Source organism: Sparus aurata, chromosome 23 (genome assembly GCF_900880675.1).
Source record: "Sparus aurata chromosome 23, fSpaAur1.1, whole genome shotgun sequence".
Taxonomy (NCBI): domain Eukaryota; kingdom Metazoa; phylum Chordata; class Actinopteri; order Spariformes; family Sparidae; genus Sparus; species Sparus aurata.
Genome location: NC_044209.1, coordinates 2,584,315 through 2,602,465, shown reverse-complemented (window position 1 = coordinate 2,602,465; position 18,151 = coordinate 2,584,315). Strand labels below are relative to the sequence as shown.

Sequence of the window (18,151 nt, the reverse complement as noted above, 5' to 3'; positions counted from 1 at the left end):
GGGCATTATCCCTTACATATATATATATATATATATGTAATATAATATAATATAATATATATATAATATGATTATTTGCTTTTCTCCTTTTTTGTACAGTAAATGTTATAAGGGCCCCTTGCTGACTTGGCCAGATACAGTACGGGACTCAATGAAGTTACTGGTCCTGGCCAAGACCAAGTTTGGCAAGTAAAAAACACAGTTTTGTACAAATTAAATAAACAAGCTATAACAAGTTAATCATTTAGATGAAAGGTGCTGGGGGGTGGATTTGTTTTGTCCTTATACCTAACCAAACCACACCCGTTTGACGGTCCAAAAGTCAAATGTCATATTATGTGAACTATTTGTCCGCAAGTTTATTTTTAAAGGTCTAATCAGACATTGCATTTGAGGTATACATGCTCACTTGAACACCTTTGCGGTGGGGCATCATAGTTTGAAGCTTAATGCCACTGACCAAGCTGCTATAGAGGAGTTGGAGTGACAATGTATTGAGAAACCACCACACACTCATGACACACATATGTGGTTGTGTTTTTACAACAAAGAAGCTGGGTTTTTGTGGTCCGGTCATCCAGCAATTGGAGAGTAGCTGGTTCGAATCCCTCGCTGCATGTCGAAGTGTCCTTGAGCAAGATACTGAACTCCAGCTCCTGATGAGCAGGTTGGCACCATGCAAAATGAGACATCAATGCATGAATGTGCGTGGATGGGTGAATGGGATAATTGTTGTAAAGCGCCTAGAGAAAAGTCCACTTACCAAGACAGATGACTGCTGGAAAAACAGTTCTGGTTGCTCTGACTAGCCAGTCAGTGGTTTGCAGTGTTTTTAATCTCGAATCAATGTTACTCAACAGAAGGTTAATAACTAACAGGATGGCATGAAGCAGTACTTTTGGTACCATCCACAACTTTCAATCATGGAAATGCAAAAATTACTATTCTAATATGTAACATAACTAAACTGAACCCTACTGCTTGGTGGACACGGGGCTTGAGCTACCTGGATGCTGTGCATTGTAGCAGTTTACTTGTTGAGCACAATGTTATCACGAGTAATTACATCAGTGGTAACTGATGGCCACAAAGATAGTCATCAGGCAACAGAACACAAGAAGAAAATGAAGGAATATAGTTTACTTTTATTTTGTCTCATGTTTATGACTTTACAGATACATTAGCACATATTTGTAGTTCTATAAATTTGGTGTTTACCACCTAATTCTCTGTTATCCCCCCAAACTTGTTCACATTTATGGCACAGAATCATAAATGCTAAGAGTCATCTTTAAGTTTGACAAATGCAAATGCTGTTTTTATTGAAGTATAGTTTAACTGTAACACAAGAACAATAGGTTTTTGACTGTTGCAAGACGGGTATTGCCGTCCTCTGGTTGTAATCAAATGATTAGAGAGCATTTGACTGAATCCAGCAGCAGGAGGTCAGGCTGCTGCAGTAAATCATATCTAACAAGTAAAATCCCTTCAGCACCAGGCTCCTGCTTGGCTTAATGAATATCCAACTGTGTGACCCTGATGCAAAAAGGAGTTTGGAAAACCTCTCGCTCTCTTCCTGTTGCTTCATGTGAAGCAGCAAAATGATGATACATGATGAACTCTGTGAAGAAGCAGTGACACCTGAGGTCAATTAAAAAAGAAGAATTTTATTTAATTTCAGGGCATAGTTTCATTGATGAGCCCCTCTGTGAAAAAGAGAGAAGAAGTTGTATCTGTTTAGTCTCAGCAATGTGGATGCAAGAGACAAAGCTGACCATTAAAGGCAATGAGACAGACAGGAAGGACAATAAAGAAGGCAGACTTTCCAGGAGGCACAAACCGTTCTTTGGAGTGTCTTTTGTTGACTATCAACAGGCAATAAGGGGCAATAAGGCAGCCGTAAAACCACACTATACAGTAATATATACCACTAGTACAACTGCCTCCTCCACGTCCTCTAGCCACCAATAAACGAGTTGGTCAATTACCCCCGTGGTAAAAAGTAAAGGTGGGAGAGGGAGACAGATGGGAAACGGAAAGAGGCTTGCAGATGGACAGAGAGGCAGAAGGGACAGCGATGAGGCAGGAGACAGTGTGGCGCTGCAGAAATGCTGCTGTCTCAACATGGCGCCTGCAGACCTGAGGCTGTCCCTACTCCTTCCTTATTTATTCTCTTCTTCCATTTACTCTACTTGTTTACTTCTGTTTCCTCCTGCCTGTCCCACTCTACTCTTTTTATTGGCTCTATTTTCTCTCTGCAGAGTTACAGTCAGCATTGCATTCCTTTATTCCAGTGTCTTTCTTTTCCTCCTCTCTTCTCCTCTCCTAACAGACAGCAGCTGGCCATTGCAGCAGCAGAGGAAGTTCAGCCATATGTTCCTGATCAAAGCTTCACATAGAAGCCCCGTGGGTCGCTTCTCATGCAACATAACTGCTCCGAGTGTTGCATTTAGCCTGCAATGAAACAGGGTGATGGTCAGGTTGACGGACATGGATCTGTCGCTGACTCACTTTCCTGTCTTAACATGCTGAGATTTCATAACCTTACACATGCAGTATCCTAGCATCTCATCTAATCTTAATTTTAAAAAGGATTAGATATTATGTCAAAGGTGATCCTTTAGAGCTGACTACACTTAAGCCTCCGTCTTGAAGATAATAGTTGATGTGGTGTCTATATATAGAAATACAGAGGCAAGTCATCTGAATCTGATAATACAGAGTGTGTGTAAGTGTTATGACTCAAATGCAGACCTTGTAGATGCAGTCAAGCAGTTTTTGAGATTATTGTCAATACTATCACCTTATACTACTACTACAGTCATTATGCTGTTACTGCTACATCTGTAATATTCTAAAGATTTATGAACAGGAAAGTTGAATCAAAACGAGATGTAAAAACAACTGTGTTCTTAACAAATCATTGGGTAAAAATGCAGCACATCATACTTTGAGCGGTTTGGTCCGTTAACAAAGTTATAATCAAAAGACAACACGATAAGTTTGTCTTTGATCTTTGCCTCTCCTCATCTAAAGGAAATGCCCCTGCTCCATCTGCATCGCTTGCGTTTTCAACTCAAGTGAACAGGAAGTGGAACTCGTTAAATTCAGAAATAGATGTTAGAAAGCTCTCACAGGAAATATTACAGCAGTAGAACCACTAAGATGTTTCCCACAGACAGACTGGAGTGAGCTGGAAAATCAACTATAAATGCAAAACAACAATTCAGCCGAGTTGTGACGCCTGTTGGCATGAATATGATATGAATGTGTCTGGAGTCAGATTTTACCACTGGTGCATCTAATGTGAGAGCTACTGTGACTAATATGACTATTATTTACCACTGGTATTACCACAACAGCTGTAGAAGTGCTAGCATGACAATTAGCGCTGCTTGTACTAGTTTGTGTTAATGTTTACATTGATGCCTTTACCAGAGATGGTCAACATAAACCTTTAACCACACATCACAAACATATGAATATTCTACAGATTACATGTGCTGTATATGACATTGGCAACATATAAACAAATTAGAAAAATGAAGTCACATGGTGTGAGTGTGTATGTATGTGTGTGTGTGTATGTGTGTGTGTGTACAATAAGAAACATACTATTATCAGTGCTTTCATAAAGTATTTCTAATTCAGTCAATATTTTATTTGAAAAAAGAATTACACATGGAGCTAAAAAGTCAAAAGTGTCTGCAAAAGTGTTGCAGGGCTGTATCTACCTTGTGTAAGTGTTTTTTTTTTTCCCCTGTATTTTAAAACAATGTCTTTAGCAACCTGAGGGGAGTTCACATTCCGTAATAAGAATATCAAATCAAATCAAATCCATTTTATTTATATAGCCCAAAATCACAATCACATTGCCTCAATGGGCTTTACAATCTGTACAGTGAACAACATCCTCTGTCCTTAGACCCTCGATTCGAGTGAGGAAAAACTTCACATGTTGATGGGAAAAAAAAGAAGAATAGACACTTACACACTGCAAGTATTTTATAGAGCCAGTTCAATATCCTACTTTTGTGACAATACTGTTTCGATTGAAAGTGATAACTTTACAGGGGATTTAATATTAACTAATATTCCTCTGCATTATAATCTCCTTATAAATTAACACAAAGTTTTCATATCAATATTGATATGTTCATCTTAAACACAAGGGGACATTTTTTAAATTAGCACTCTGTAGTTTTGAGCAGAAATGTTAATGAGAAGGGAAAGATCTTTATTGGCTGATTCTTTCTGAATCCCTCTTAGTGTTCATGACTGAATAAACTGAACAAACAAACTGACCTGAAAGGACACCACAATTTATATCAAAGATACTGTTTGTTTAGATGTGGCGGACCCTGCCACCCTTCTAACTTCAAACATTGTTCTGGGGCCTTATTTTCCACTGACAACAGCTTGTTTATTCACTTATGGAAAAAGTCTGTACTATGACTTAATTAATATTATAAATAGTAAATAAATCTGACTTTGAATTTCTTCTCTTAAACTGCATAGTGCCCCTTTACTGTTTGTTTTAGTTATCAAACAAGTGAAAATCATACCAATAGCTTTTGTTTTCAAAATGTTTTGACAAACATTGATGGTATAAAAAGTGATTCAGTAACTGTTAAATCATTTTATTCTCAGAGAAATAGACAGGGTCATAAAAATATATTTTTTCAACTAAATCAGATTTTGGAAATACTATTAAAGTCCGTGTAAACCAAAATCAGCCATTTTCTTCTAAACACATTAAACGGGTCATAAATGTGTTTACTTAAAACATGTAAAAGCCTAAAGATGATCTTCTACATAATACATATGTCCACTCAACTGTATGTCAGGTGGCAATGGGTATATTCTGCCTTTTGGGCTGACAGAAAATGAGCCAAAATTGAGATACATTCCAACGAATATTTAAAATTATCTTTAAATCGAACTACAACTGTAAATCAAATCATAATTTTAAATAGAAAAAGCAAAATAGGGCAGAATCTAAATAGGCAGAATATACCCTTTGGCTCATGATGGCTTTTGGAGTAGACAGACATTTCTTCAGTCACAGAAAAAGTGATCTGGATATATGTATTTCTTACATCTTAATTAATTATCAAATATATCTTTTACCTGTCTGTTTTTTTTCTGAATTAGAGGTTTACACAGCTATTTCAGAAGACTGTTGGTGCATCACCTCTTCCCTCTGCCAATTTGATTTTATGAAGCCACATGTCATTATGAGAAAGACACCAGGATAATAAAAAAAACCTTAAAACCCCAAGAGAGGGAATAAAGGAGGTTTGTTGAGTTGAAGGTGTCAGATGTCAATGTCAAATAGTAATTAATTTCCTTAAAAACGTAATGTAAAGAAGCATACTGGTAACATTTGACTGTATCCCAATTCAGCTGAACATCTCAGCATTTATGGTTCAGAATTTTAAGAAGGCTCTGAATGATGTTCATGTTAGGAAATACAGAAAAGCAGAAACTGAACAGTGACCAAATACTTAAAACATGATAAATCCAAATAATGCAACAAACCTAGACTGCTCATGTGTTTCTCAACTCCTGACTACTGACTTGTTTCCCTTAGAACGTCAGGCATTAATAATAAATAAAGTGATAACTACCAATCAACATCAGCCATCTCGCTGTAAACGATCTATGGTCTTTTACTCAACAACCTCCTGTCATTACGCACAGAAAAAAGACACACTCACCAGCTGACGACAGAGAGGATGAGACCGAGCTGCCTGCCTAGACGGGAAATGAAAATTAAAGTTAAGTATAACGTGCTTACATTTATATTTTGGAAAGACGGCGGATAGAGGCGCTGGCAAACAGAGTCAACTCTAAAACAATCACAAATACAGGACAACAAGAGGATGTCCCACCCACCAGTATATCCAGCCCGTCCAGTCTTTCTTCTGAGGTCGTCTCCTCCTCCTGGACGATTAAGTGCGGCTCATCAGCCCAGACTTGAATCCTTCCGATAATAGGCCACCTCAGTTCAGTGCAGGAGTCCAGATTACTTGTTTGGTGTTGATCTGCTAATAATCCAACAACGCACACAGGAGTGAACTCGAGTTTTGTGTGTGTGTGTGTGTGTGTGTGTGTGTGTGTGTGCGTCCAGCGTGTGAAAGTTTTGTAAAACTGCATGTACAAACATTGCACGTTCAGTTAGATGTATCTCGCACCCTCGTCTTCTTCATCCTCCCCGGGTGCCAGCGTCATGCAGTCTGAGGTGGAGGGTCATCTTTATCAGTCCAGATGCTGAGGTGACGCTGCTTCCTTGCCCTCACCCTTCGATTCTGGAACCAGATTTCTTCACCTGTCAGTCAGGTAGACGCTCCAGCGGATCTCCAGGCGGCGCTGTCGGGTCAGGTTCACGCTACAGAGGAGCGCCTTTCTCTGGTGGGCTCGGGCCGACAACCAAGCACAGTCAACCGCGCGGTCCGGGGAAGCTCTGACCGGGCTCATCTGGAGAGGTTGAAAGGGAGACAGATAACATAATCACATATATTTTATCATTTATATTAAAAATGAAGGGTCTTTTTTTGAAGAAGAAGAATCAGAAAAACGTTGCAGTTATTATATTTGCGTTTCCGAACAAGTCAAATCTTGCAAACTTGGGCGAAAAGACATTTGAAACTTTGAAATTAATACTTAAATCAGACACACACACACACACACACACACACACACTTTAAGAAAGGGAATATAACACATATAGTAATAATAATCATAAGGACAATACTACTTGTATTATTACTGCGAGCAGGACTGTGACGAGGGTGTTGAAACGTGTCACCATAAAAAACAGTACAGTGAATTAATGAAGAATAACTGGGAGACATGTTTGTGTTTTTGTTTTTGTTTTTTTGTTTTTTTTGCGTACCTCTATACTTTTCGACCCTGACCATAGACATGATAAAGATAAGATAATTACCACAAATGAATAATTAAAACTAATTTTGTCTTTCTTTATTATTATCATTATTATTATTATTATTATTATTATTAGTAGTAGTAGTAGTAGTAGTAGTAGTACTGTTCTTGTTATTATTATTATAATTATCATCATTTTATTTATCATTTGAATTATTATAACTACTACTATGATTACTATTATTATGATTATTACACAACTTTCCCATCAGAACTGGCAGAGTCCGTCGGAACAATAATCATACTGCACTCAAAGACGTGTAATAAGTTTCTGAATGAATGAATTCATCAGTTGTCTCATTTAAGCGCGCTTGCTGAGGAAGCAGATGACAGAAGTAGCGCATCAGAGTAACTAAACCCTGTTTGTACTGTTCGACTCCTCAGAGTTGACCGGATAGCGGCTGTTGTCACATTAAGACTTCGCATCTAAAAAACAGCCCGAGCCTTTGTCCGTGACGTCATTTACAAAATAATTTTCATATAAATATATGTGCACTTTAAGCATTCTGAAAAACAATACATGTAATCGGATAAGATTGGCGTTAATCCATTCGATAACATTAAATGTATTTTATTGTCCATGAAATTATTCTCGAGCCTGTGCCAAAGTATAAAACGCATATACACTATAGCACAGCACACCATTAAAAACATACTAACAGGCTATACATTTACATTTAGCAGATGCTTTTGCCCAAAGCAACTTACAATAAGTACGTTTGTCGCAAGAGAGAAACCACAACAGAAAAAATAGAAACAATTTTCAAGCTCATCTGAGCATCGTAGCAGCTATTTATCAAGGATTCCATACACACACGTGCAGATGGGCAGGTAGCAGGCTGTATAGATAAACCAGAGAGGTGTGTGTCTTCCAGTGGCGGTTCAAGACCAGTTTTAATAGGGGGGCCAGGTTGGGGCCAGCTTTTTTGTTAGGGGGCACATACAACCCGGAAAAAAGGATAAATCCCTCATTCAGACAAAACAGTGTTTACAATTTCAGCAATTTTGATTGGGTAGTAAACTGCTGAGACACTTTATTTCTGCCTTTCCCTTCAGAACAAAATCATTGCAAGAAATCTGTCATTGTATTATTAATGCAGACTCCCTGTCAGGGGGGCCACAGGGGGGTCCAGACTCAGAGTTACGGGGGCACTGGCCCCTGTTGCCAGTTTAATAAGACTCATTTAGTCTGGATAGATGAATTCATACAGAATGTGGATTATTAATTCAGTCTGTTATGGGGCAGTGAACTAGAGGATCAGTTTTGTTCATCAAAAGAAAAATAAACGATCATTTTCGCCTCCTCTTCGTTTTTTTTTTTTTTTTTTGAGCAGCTGCAAGTTTAAACTCGCATTCAACAGTACATCCCTGTAATATCCAGAACTGTGCCGTGATAGTTTTCACATTCTGATAGCCCTTCAGTCAAACAATAGAACACAACTAATAAGTAGTAACACATGTGAGTCGTTGTAGTTAAGCTATTACCGGCAATGAAAAACATTCATTTTAATTTTCGTTGAAATATAAATGTGCATGACCATTACCGCTTTAAAATAAATAGAACTGCTGCCCTGTAATCTGTAACACCACACGACAGAACTCGTGTTCGGCTGCTCGGGTAGAACACTGTCGTAGAGAAGAATAAAATCCACCACCACTAACAGTCAGTATTTGACTGGTTTGGGCGAACGGAGGTAGCTGTAATGTGCTCATTATATTTATTTGTTTTGTTCGGATCCACGTGATGAAATGCGATGAAATGTTATTTCAACTTCATCGTTAGTCTAACAATTGATTTATTTCTTCACTCACTGTCTCCTTTCAAAAAAAAAAAAAAAAAAAAAAAAAAAAACAGTCCATCGAATATTTTCCGAAAACAGACGAGAGGAACAGGGACCGACACCTCTGCGCTTGGTTTATGTCAGGACACTAAAGTGTGTCATCACAGCGGGCCCAGCTCGCTCGGCCCTTCCTGTCCCGGCTGCTGGACACGGGAAGAGGGCCATAAATTCATTTCACCAGAGAAGAGGTGGGGGTGACATTACTTTCTTTGTCTTTGAGAGGCCGCCATAAAACCAAATAAAGAGACATTAGAAAGACAGTGAGGCAGACAGGAAGGAGAGACAGAGGAGTCACCTTGTCTCGCCTCCAGGCCGAACAGCCTCCCCCTCCGGCTGCTGCCACGGCCGAGCTCTCCCTGACTTCACTGATCTCTCTGTCCTGTTGGTACGCTGCCAGAGACAGCCTGTCTTTTTTTAACTGTCCACCTCCAACTGTTGTTTTCAGTCTCCTCCCATTTCATTTTCTTCAGTCCCTTATTTTTCTATTCCTCCCATCTTTCCCTGCTCTCTATTACAATACCCCCTTCTTTGTTATATCTTCTTCATCTTCCACTTCTTCGTACTCCTTTCATTGTCTTCCATCTCTGCCTTTATCCTCATCTCTTTTTTTCCCTCTTCTTATTTTAATCTTTCATTTTTCCTTCTCTGCACATCCTGAAGTCCTCTCTCTTTCTCCTTCTCTCTCCCGTACCTTGTGTTTGTGGTCCCGGTACTGTCCGCTCTCCCACTATCAGACCGTCGTCCTCCGTGGCCGCTGCGGCTCTCCCTGACTGTTTTGGACCGGAACCGAATGACATTCCTCCACTTGTTCCTGTTATGTTCCTCTAGTCTTCCGTCACCGAACGTCATTCTTCGCTCACCTACCTGCTTTTTGACGTCGGTATAAATCGGCTGCCATCATAAAGGGTCGCTCTCTGCCACGAGGAAGCTCGAGATCCAGATCTGCTGATGGCGCGAGGTGTCCACAGGGGAGTCGGTGTGCACGGGCTGCAGTGGTAGTGAGACAGGTCTTCCTGCGCTTCTAAACATCCGGTTGTGTTGGAGTGCTGATCCGCCATCGTTGCAGCGGCGAGCAGATTCCAGTCCCGAACCGAGCTGGCACCAGGCACGTGTCAGGTTTCAGGCGGCAGTCGGGTCCTGGGCTGCCGGTTCGGTTCCTGAGTGACGTGGGTAGGCTAGAGGAGGAGGGGGTGTTGGGGAGGAGTAGGAGCAGCTCTTCTTGCTCCAGAATCGGAACATGTTCTGGTGCGTCTCCTCCGTTAGGTGCGTTGCCTCGGCGGCAGCGGCAGCGGCAGCGTCTCGTCCCCACCTGGTGGCGGCTGACACTGAGGTGACATCACCGAGGTGACAGATCATCTCACACCTACTCTGAGAGGATCTGAGCCCTGTCATTCAGGTGATTTGAATACACTGCAGTCAGCTGTCGGAGGGACTGAAGAGTAAATGGTGATTAATCTTCACTGTGTGTGTGTGCGTGTGTTGTGCTCTGACATTACTGTGGAAACAGGAGGGGGCCATATTTTGGCTTGATGGGGGTAGAGACTGGCCTAAAACGCTTCCGGTTAGGCGGCCAATGGCAGTCTGAGGTTCACGGGCAGACCACGCCCTGGAGCTCTAACGGCTTCTTTCTTTCTCTCTATCAGTCTCTGTCTGACTTGTTTCATTCATAATGGGGAATGGACTACAGGCTCCATTAAAACGCGCTCTGTACATATTTCACTGCTGCTTCAAACGAGAGCCACGCGTGTTTCAGAGCCTGCTCGGGGGCAGGAGGCCGAGGCGGCCTGACTCCCAAGCTGCATCCAATTACAGTCCGGTTGAATGCAGCAACCCGCTGTGGAATTTCCCCTCAGATTAGCCTGCACATTGTTGTAAGAAGGGCTTCTCTAAGAAGTATTCTTATGTTTCCAGGGGAAGAGCTCACAGTGTAAATACAGGAGAGGTGATGTCGCTGCAGGAGTGTTGTTTTCATCTCATGGAAACATGAGAAAATAATTCTAACAGAGCTGCTAAAATGATTTAAGCATAAGGTGGCCTATTTTTCACCCTTTGCCTCTGATACGGTCGCAGGAGATCTCGCTTACACTCAGTATAATACTGTGTTACGACGCGTCATGATTGCTTGATGGAATATTTCACCGCAGTGTACACACTTTAAAGTTTGTAAGCGTCGTTTCTAAAAAAAAAAAAATCGTATTCATTATTATTAAGTGACTTTATCTGCTGGTTTTACTCAACTTACGACATCAGGCGGTTTTTCAGCGTCCTGGTTAAATCAGCACTATGTAGTTTTGGAGAAGAAACTCTTTGAGCATTTTAATATTTTACAATATCAATGAGGCAATTGGACAAACTCAGAAATGTTTCGTTTTCCCAAAAGTGAATAAACAAGCTGTTCTCAGAGGAAATAAGGTCCCAGAACGGTGTATGAAGCTAGAAAGGTGGCAGGGTCCGCCACAAATAAACAAAGTAAAACAGTTTAAATGTGTTGTCCTTTAAGGTCAGTTTGTTTATTCAGTCATGAAAACAGAGAGAGATTGATTATTTAGTTTGTTTAGTCAAAATTAATATCGTTCTCTTCTCATTTACATTCCTTCACCAAAACTACGAATCAGTTTATCGAAACAAACGGTGCAGATATGTAAATATTAGTCGATCTGAAAAGGATGAACATTTCACTGCTACTCTAATAGCTGTACACATACTTCAAAGTATTAGGTTAATCGATATATTTTTGCAGAAACATGAATATGAATAAAAGCTGCATATCACTGAGAAGTTAGTCCTCACTATCTGAAAATATTTATAAATCTTAAAAGAGCAATTTAAGTCCTGTCTGCAGCTGACCGAGCTGTCGTCTCTATTAGAATGATCCAATGAAAATGAAATACACGCAACATGCTGGTGCAGATTTCTGTTTCCTTATGGTATCTATATCCATTTCTATATCAAGCAACCATGAAGTTGTCGTAAACATGATTCGATAAACACATGCACGCCTCTGTCGATGTTGTAGGTCGACCATAGTTCTTGTGTTGGTCACTAACTGGACTGGGAACAGGCCCGGTTCTAGACTGCCTTGATTGGGGGGGCAGTAAGAAATGTTGATGGGTCACCAACTGCTACTGTTTTGAGTGCCATAGAGATAACGTTTTTTTTGTATGCCTACCAGTCTATGATGCCAACAAAGACATAAGCATCGCAGATTCGCCGTGGTTCCATCAGGCAAAGCTCTAACGGGAATTCTTTTTCTGGATTGATGAAGAAAACAAAATCTGTCGCCAACAAATTATTGATGTCAGTCTATTAACATATTTTCTATTTCAATTTGAAGCTACAATGTAATTGGCATTTAACATTTTAAGCCCACCTCCCCGATGTAGGACAACTTTATCAATGCCCAATTATAATTAGTTATCTAATATTAAATGGAATCTAAACCTAAATATTGCGCAACTGGCAGACAGAACTTTTGATGCACGGAAAGAACACACACTTTTGAGCCCCAGTGATGCTATAAACAAGTGCACCAAAACATGGACAGATCAATGCACAACCCCAATGCATAACTAAATCATCAGAGCCAGCCGTTCCATAATAAAAATGTCTTGCCATCATTCCTTATCCATGTTTACCTCTTCTAGATGAAGCTGCACTTGATTTCAAAAACAAATCAGTCGGTTTGCAGCATTTTTCACCGTCAGCCTACAGTGCTCTCAGATTTCTCTCTCTTTTCTCCGCTCACCCCTTGTGTCGCTTGATGCCTCCATTCTTTTTTTTGCTAGCTTAATCTCTGTCAGCTTCCAATTTTCAATCTCCAACTTCCAACAACCACGCAGACGCGGTCCACTCGATTCAGTCTTGAAATTCCCAGAAGGCATTGCTTCATTTTTAACTTTTTGCAAACAAATAATCAAATAAAAAAATGGAGGTAGATTTGTATCATTTCAAACCATGCACGTTTTTGAACATCTGAATAAGAAATTCGCTATAAAAGAATGCAGACTGATGTAAAAGTTCATGACTGTAGAGGGTAACCATGACTGTGATATAGAGACTTGTATGTGGTATATAAATAGTGATCAGATTGTTACTATAGCGGACGTGGAGGACTCGAAGAGACTAAATTGTCATTTAGCTTTTGAATAACGCTACACAGGGAACAGAGTGATTAGTCAGCCAGCCCATAAGGGCTTGTGGTACCTCTGGCATCTGCCAATGTTTAAGATTGTCAGTCTGTCACGTACATTTTGCCCCACCACCAAATTTCCCAACCTCCCGTCATATCTACCACAATGAAGGTTGGGAAATTTGGTGGTGGGGCAAAATGTAAGTGTCTTTATAATCTGTGACAAAGCAATTTTGTAAACAGCGCTATAAAAATAAATAAATAAATCTTGTCTGATTGGTTGATGCTATATTATTGTGCACCACTTTCTCGCGCTTTGGAAAGTCGTGTGTGCCTGCCTGGGTTCCCTGTTTCTCCCTGCCAGATGCCAGCAGCCTCAGAGTAGCCGCTGTCGGAGGCTCTGGCCCCAGGAAGTAACGTTAAACAGTGGCCGGCGGCGCTAACCTGAATTTACAGGTTATGGAGTCTCCTCTCACTAACGTGTGTTGTTTAATCCTGTCGGCGGGGGTGGGTGAGGCTCGTGGGCCAACAGGACTAACAGCGGGGCTGGCAAGGGTTGAAAGTTGAAACCTGCTTCACAACCGGTACGTAGCCTGCCCGTGTGACGCTTCCCATGCTGCGGAGCGGGACAGAGACAAGCTCGGCAGCAGCCGCCGATGGGACTAGGCTACTACAAGCAGTTGCTAGCCGACATGCTAACAACTAACAAGCCTGGAGTGCCCGTAGTATCTAATGTGATGCAAACTGAGAGAAGCTGCTACTGACTGTATGCACGGTACAAGAGAGAGAGAGACACCGGCTCTGTTGGCAGAAGAGCCGTGGACTGTGATTACTCTGAGCAGCATTTATGGGAATACGTTATAATATTATATGTTTGAATATACTTTTTTTTTTGTTTTGTTTTTTTCGGAATGAAGCGGGGTCGGTTTGGTGGGGCAGCCGAAGCATTTGGGGGCGCATTGCCCCCCCGTGCCCATGCCTAGAACCGGGCCCGACTGGGACGTGATGGTCCGGATGCAGTACGTCTTTTCTGCCACCGACAGTCGCTGTTCTTCTTTGACAGACCTCTGTACCCGCTGTGCGAACGCAGCAGCTGCATTTACAAACACTCGCTGTACGAAGATGTGACACTGCTTTTGGATGTGAGAAATTGCGTGATTTTGGTGGTTGAATCAATGTGAAACTAAAACGAGGAACTGTCACAAAGCATCAGGTACCTGTCGAGCCCCTATGGAAACTGACAGTCTCGTAGTAGAGGGTAAACAACAGCTGGTGAACTGTAGGTAGGTCAGTGTAGTGTATGGTGGTCTCATCGAGAAACACTTGAGCTCCATGTTGGAAATACTTTCTAATGCCATACAATGAGTAATAACACACGAAGTAATACAAAAAGTATACTGAAGTTCATGAGAATTCTCAAGACAGAAGTCCTGTTTCTTTCTATTCAGAAGTGATCGAGTCATTATTATGGAGGTCGTGTGATTAGTAAACCCCTCAAGGATCGTTAATAAATATATATTAAATCACAGTTACGCACTGATAACATTAAATGAACTCATAGACCATCCATCGATCAGTTTCCTTCTATTTTGATTGTATTTGTACTTGAACCCAATGCTATGATGTTCTAATTGCTAACTTGAACAACATCAATCAGGCCAGAAAGACAATTAGACTCGTGCTCCATCATTATTAATCATTATACATTATATCGCTGCTGTAACTGCTTTAAATCCACACGTTCACAATGAGGTGTCCATCGTGTGCAATCATTTAGAGAGGGAACGCCATCCCCAGAGTTCCTGTATTTAACGTCATAGATGCGTCATTTTCTGTACTTCAGTCACGTCTTTAGGTTAGCTCAGGATACACTATCAGCAGTTCTGAATCATACGTTGTGATATTTTCTGATCTCTTCCAAGTAAATGTTGTCAAGATATGAAATTGTATCTGCATATGACGCCCAGATGGATGCTGGGTAAAATTAGGACCGCACAGATCTGCGGTCTGTGGATGGGCGCACATATGGTGCCCAGATAGGCCTTCAGTACTAATGGATCGCCTGCCACTGTAACCTCGCGGTAATGAGACAAATCTGTGTGTAAACGGTTACTTCTCCAATACTTCTGTCCAGTAAGACAGTATTAAAGCGGCCAGACTCACCGGGCGCAGGAACGGACGCAGGAAGCACGGCAGTGAGCAACCTCCAGGAGCGGGGGGTTTACTGGCCCGGGCTGTGTGTGTGTGTGTGTGTGTGTGTGTGTGTGTGTGTGTGTGTGTGTGTGTGTGTGTGTGTGCGATAGAGAGAGAGTGTGTGTGCAAGAAGCTATGGAGAGGAGTATTCTGCTTTCAAAAGTGACATTCCAATGATCTCTCCCTTTGACACATGTCCTCTCTCTCTCTCTCACACACACACACACACACACACACACACACACGATCTCTCTCTCCCCCACTTTCACATAATTATAAACAGAAGAAGAGTTGCCGACACACACAACTCAAACTGCAAATGGTGGACCCCCCTCCCTCCACCCATCAACACCCCCGGTCAAGCTCGTATAACCCGTTACCATGACAACTGGGCCCCAGCTCGCTATAAAGTTTTACAGAACAGAAAGAGGCCCGAAACTCCCACTCTCTCTCTCTCTCTCTCTCTCTCTCTCTCTCTCTCTCTCTCTCTCTCTCTGTGTGTGTGTGTGTGTGTGTGTGTGTGTGTGTGTCACTGGGAGGAATGGTGAAGAAGAAGCGGACTCCACGTCAAAACAGATTGTAATCTCTCTTTCTCCCTCTCGCGTCTTCAGAAGTTGCTCTCCATAAAACGAGTCTCGGGGGAATTGAGGCATTTTTCATTAAATCGGGCCAGTGAGCGCATTAGGAGGATTAAAACATGTTTATGGAGCTCCATTTGCATTTCTTACAGGCACAGAGGCACGCGGCCCTGGCTGACCTTGCGCGTCTGAAGGTGGAGGTTGGTTTGGATTAAATGTAGGCCTACTTGGGTTCACCGGGCGGATCAATTGTGTGATCTGCTCGCGCGTGCTGACATCTTGCTTTCAAAAACACGCAGATACAGTGACATGGAAGATATTCTGAACAAATGTACTCACTGGCCACACAATGAGACTATCTCAAAGCATAACTTAAATGTTAGCAGTCCTAAAATTAGAATTAAATAACTTATAGGCTTGAATAAAATTACATTGGTGCAATTCTTCAATTATCATTTATTAAAGTCGTGCATTACATTTGGATCATTTGTATGTATGTTTCCTTCTGTAATAGCTTTCTAACTTTAATTTATTCACATCAACTCAGCATGAATGAAATAATTTGCATTAAATAAATATACTTCATATGCAGAACTTAAAGCGGCAATCTTGAAGATTTTTTGACCTCACTGCTTCCCAGAGATCCAGCGTCACCTGTGTGACGTCAGTCACCTTTGCCACGCCTCCATAACAACGCCACATGAAAGCGATTCCTACCTTTCTTTAAAAGTTTAATCTCTGCTGATATCGGTGTTTGTTCGGCCATGACATGAGGTTAACTTTTACTCCCAACCCTAGCAGAGACCAGGACGAACTGAACTCTTACGCAAAGCACCTGCTCTCTGTGGGTAATAGGTGAACACTCCACTATGTGCACGTTTGTGATATTTTCTGCGACTAGTTTACTCAAGTACAGTTTTGAGGTACTTGTACTTTTCTTGAATATTTCCAGTTTCTGATAATCTATACACCCACTCAACTACATGTATTTGATATTTTACTTGATTTATTTAACATTTTACTGATATCATTTTCTACATGTAGTTAATACATTTAGGTATTAGAAACTTTGCAGATCATATACTGCATCAGAGCCTAACATACTTTATTAATTTAATAACAGATACTTTTATCTTAACCTTTACTTGGGTACTCAAGTATGGCTTTTCGGGTACTTTTGCAACACTTACTCCCTGACAGCTCGATGATATAGTAATGAATCATTTGAAAAACTAATCACAACTCATCAGTTACTAATTGCTCAAATGAAAGTTACTTATTTTGTACCTCCGTTCTTCTCGGATCATGTCAGACTGAGGATGTCCCTTTTAAAATAATCCATAACTATGTTATTATAACTAAAGTAGAGATATATAATACGCCACCTATCTTCTGAGCTCGCCATCACGTGTATAAAGGTGTAGGGTCTTGCTTAAGTGCAGTAAAAGTAACCAGTCCCTTACCACTATTGTCTAATTCATCTCCAGCTCCTTCCCAGAAAATACGGTCTATCCTGTTGCTCCTATTCTTCAGCACATGTTGTGAAGCTGCATGTTTTCATTTCTACCAGAACCAGATGTCTGCTTCTGGACATGGTCTGTCTGAAATATCAGAGTCACAATCGCAGAAATACTTGATGCACTGCCAAATATCTCTCCTTTGCAATTATTTTAACAGAAATATGAAGGAAGAAAGCCTCTGGATCAGTCACAGTTCAGTTCAGTCAAGAGGTCTGTTGTTCACATGGTGCACTCATGTTTAACTGCAGCTGTATACAAGATGTTGCTGCGCTGCTGGGCTAAACTCATTCTCTAGAATATTCCCAATCCCTCACATAGTTTAAGGTTTATATCATTTAGAAGAATATATGGAGGCAGATTTGTCATATTATTCTTGGACATTATTATTCTTAGATTAGCAATACATTTACTTAAGTACTTGCAAATTTGAGGCACTCGCGATTATTTCCATTTCTTGCTGCTTTCTCCTTCCAGTCCATTACATTTTAGAGGCAAATATTGTACTTTTTACTCACTTCTTTCATTTGATACCCTTGTTACGACTTTGCAGAGGTCTGGTGTCATGAGAACAAAAGTAGCACATTCTTATCTTGATTTATTTGATCTGAAATCAGATTTTAAATGAAAAAACAGCAAGCATGGATTCCAGTAATTGTAAATATGCTGAATATCAGATCGATAATTAGCCCACCCAATAATCAGTCATCCTCCTGTATGTAAATATATGTAATTTGCTTTTACTTTACTTTTGATATTTAAGTGCTTTTATCATCAGACAATTACTTTTGACAGAACAGTAGACTTTACATTTACATTTGACTCAAGAGTGACTTGTGGTACTTCTTACAACAATGTAATCTGCAGTCTGAAATGAAATGCTCCTGTGGTGCCGTAGTATGACCAGGAGGTGGCACTGTGGTACAAAGAAAGAAAGAAAGAAAG

At 40.8% G+C, this 18,151-nt stretch overlaps 1 long non-coding RNA gene across 5 annotated transcripts; it reads right to left on the bottom strand.

Annotated features, from left to right (window-relative positions):
* Positions 1 to 1,646: 1,646 nt before the first annotated feature.
* On the bottom strand, positions 1,647 to 15,197 carry LOC115575043 (uncharacterized). 5 transcript variants are annotated; one of them, XR_003982618.1, is made up of 5 exons: positions 15,082 to 15,197; positions 6,198 to 6,480; positions 5,899 to 6,050; positions 5,721 to 5,757; positions 1,647 to 2,454 (listed from the first exon to the last, which is right to left on the bottom strand). It is a non-coding gene; the product is annotated as an uncharacterized LOC115575043 (long non-coding RNA). The 5 variants fall into 5 exon arrangements; XR_003982619.1 differs by having other exon boundaries at positions 5,899 to 6,047; XR_003982615.1 differs by having other exon boundaries at positions 5,899 to 6,480.
* Between the last annotated feature and the right edge of the window lie 2,954 nt (positions 15,198 to 18,151).